Source organism: Trichechus manatus, unplaced genomic scaffold (assembly GCF_000243295.1).
Source record: "Trichechus manatus latirostris isolate Lorelei unplaced genomic scaffold, TriManLat1.0 scaffold00026, whole genome shotgun sequence".
Taxonomy (NCBI): domain Eukaryota; kingdom Metazoa; phylum Chordata; class Mammalia; order Sirenia; family Trichechidae; genus Trichechus; species Trichechus manatus.
In genome coordinates this window covers 6,420,538-6,424,137 of record NW_004443962.1, presented here as the reverse complement: position 1 = coordinate 6,424,137, position 3,600 = coordinate 6,420,538, and positions in this window count along the sequence as shown.

Below are 3,600 nucleotides of genomic sequence, written 5' to 3'. Positions count from 1 at the left end.
ATATAGATGATGCCTTTTCCTGTCCAAAAATCTTTATAAGCCCTAGCCAATCCTTTGTTCGGGGAGACAAAGGCTAGCGTTGTTTTGTCCCTTTTTGTCTCCACTCGTGAGCTACTTTTGCTCAATAAAGCTTTGTTCGTGCGGAAGACTTGAGCCTCTCCTGGTCATTCTTGGTCAGTAGAAGGCAAGAACCTCATAGGGGCTGCCCAGGTTGGGCAGAAGACCCTGGCAACGATAGAATAATAAATATTACAACAACTGCATGAATAGAAAAAGACAAAATTGATAAATGGGACCTCATAAAAATGAAAAACTTACACTCATGTAAAGACTTTATAAAAAGAGTAAATAGACAACCTGCAAACTTGGAAAAAAATCTTCAGGAACAACTTATCTGATAAGGGTCTCATTTCTAATATCTATAGAAAACTGCAACAACTCAACAACAAAAAGACAAACAACCCAATCACAAATATGGGCAAAGGACATGAATAGAACCTTCACCAAAGAGGACATACAAGCAGCCAGCAAACATGAAAAGATGTTCATGATCATTAACCATTAGAGAGATGCAAATCAAGACAACGAGATATGATCTTACCCCAGTTAAAATGGCATTGATAAAAAACACAAATGATAAATGTTGGTGAGGATGTGGGGAGATTGGAACCCTCATCCATTGCTGCTGGGACTGTAAAATGGTGGGACTATAAAACTACTATGGAAAACAGTATGGCGCTTTCTCAAAAAACTAGAAATACAACTACCCTATGATCCAGCAATCCCACTTCTAGGGATATACCCCAGACACCTAAAAATAATGACATGAACAGACATATGCACACCAATGTTCATAGCTGCTTTATTCACAATAGCAAATAAACTGAAAACAACCAAAGTGCCCACCAATGGATGAATAGATAAGCAAATTGTGTTACATACACACAATGGAATACAGTCAGCCCTCCTGTATCCGGAGGTTCTGCATCCACGGATTCAACCAAGCTCACAGATTGAAAATATTTGGGGGGTGGGGGAGTTCTAAAAAGCAAAACTGGAATTTGCCAGGCGCCGAGCACTACACTGAATCCACGCAAATGAAACGATGTGCAGGCATACCCTGCTGTAGCCTCCCACCATTTCAGGGATCCTCAGTCTCTCTCCAGCACTCGTTCTTTGAGCTTTGTTCACCTCGTGTCTTGTCATTATTACCTAAACAATACAGTACTGTATAACAACTAGTTACATAGCTTTTACATTGTATTAGGCATTATAAGTAATCTAGAGATGTTTTAAAGTATACAGGAGGATGTGTGTAGGTTATATGTGAATACCACACCATTTTATATAAGGGATTTGAGTGGGGGTCCTGGTATCCAAGGGGACCTGGAACCAATCCCCCGTGGATACCAAGGGACAATTGTATTGCACAACCAAAAAGTACAATGATAAATTCGCAAAACATAACATGTATGGACCTGGAGGGCATAATGCTACGTGAAATAAGTCAAGCATGTAAGGACAAATATTGTATGATCCCTCTTTTATAAGAAGACAAGAATAGCTATAGAGAGCAATGTTCATTGGTGGTTGGGGGTTGGGGGACGTATGCTTTATACTGTGGAGACTTGTTATTTTTGGTGATGGGAAAAGTAGCACTGAATGTGGATGTAGTGAGCACAGTACAAAGTAAAAACATATGTTTGAGCACATATGGATGGGTACAGGCAAACTGGTATAGAGGTAGGTACAGGTGTGTACATAGGTGAGAACAGATAGAAGTATCTATACCCTACACCTACTGCTATCGTGTTGATTCCAACTCATAGCAACCCTATGGGACAGAGCAGAACTGCCTGATAGTGTTTCCAAGGCTGTAAATCTTTACGGAAGCAGACTGCCACATCCTTCTCCTGCAGAGCAGATGGTGGATTTGGACCGCCGATCTTTTGGTTAGCAGTCAAGAGCTTTGACCACTGTGCTACCAGGGCTCCCTGAAGTATCTATAGGTATGTGTAAATACAAATATGTGGGTGCAGGACCATATATTCATTGAAAACACAAATATGGCTACTCCTCAAACATAACCAAACACCTTCCAAGATTGGCTTTCTGGGTTTGAAGGCTTAGGACCATAGTCTCATGGGACAACTCAGTCAAGTGGCATAAAAGAGTTCACAAAAATCATGATTTTGCAACCTAGTGAAGTGAGTAGTGTCTGGGGTCTTAGAAGTTTGCAAGTGGTCATCTAAGACACAATTATGGGTCTCAACTCACCAGGAGCAAAATAGTAAGAAAGCACCAAAAGCTCAGAGAAGAAACAACTCTACACAAGCCACAAGCTCATCTAACCTGAGACCAGAAGAACTAGATGGTGCCTAGCTACCACCACTGACTGTTCTGACCGGGGTCACAACAGTTGGTCCCAAATGGGAGAAAAATATGGAGAACTCAAATTCTTTTATATGTATATATACACATACCTATGTATACACACACACACACACACATACACACACACATATATATATAATCCAGGCAAACTGGAACAGTAGAGAACGGAAGACTCCCTGAGACTATAGCCCTGAGACACTCTTTAAACCTAGAACCAAACCTATTCCCTGAGATCACCTTTTAGCGAAATAGCAGAGTGGCACACAAAATAAACGATGTTACCCGTTAAGATCAGTGCTCTACTTAAAAACCATCTGTATGAGACCAAAAGGTCAACAATTACCCAAAAACAAAGATGAGGAGATAAGGGGGCAGGAAAACTAGAGTACTGGAAATGGAAAAAACAGAACACAAATAGAATGCTGACACATTGTGGTAGATGTAACTAATGTCACTGAACAATTTGTGTAGAAATTGTCAAATGGGAACCTAACTTGCCCTATAAACGTTCACCAAAAACTCAGTAATAATTAAAAAAAAAAAAGTAGTAAGGATGAGTAGAAAGAAGCAGAGACAGAAGACAGGGTATGTACTAACACAGCAGAGAAGGTTGGGAGGAAAACAAGAGAAAAAAGTATTATAATTTTTAAGGAGAAAAGGGTGCGTAAGTCTGTAGATATTTGAAGGCCGAAAGAAGACCGTGGATAGGAGGAAAAATGAAGATGCTATACCACTTTGTGAGAACAAGTTCTAGATAAAGAAAGGATGGAAAGAAAGCTAGACTGAGGGGTTACTTTTACACTAGAGAAACTCTTCCTGAGACTTCTAATGATTTGAGGTTTATTTACAGAATATGAGGGAATTCTCACCCTAGTCCCTCCATCTTTTCCATAAAGTAGGTGACAACATCATCCTGTGAGACTGAAGTATAGGGAATGGAGACTTTGGGAGGAGCTCAGCCTCATATGCATGTGAAAGCTGGACAATAAGGAAGACTGAAGAATCGATGATTTTGAATTATTGTATTGGCGAAGAATATTGAATATACCACGGAATGCCAGAAGAACAGACAAATCTGTCTTGGAAGAAGTACAGCCAGAATGCCCCTTAGAAACGAAGATGGCGAGACTTTGTCTTCACATACTTTGGTCATGTTATCAGGAGGGACCAGTCCCTAAAGAAGGACATCATGCTTGGTAGAGGGTC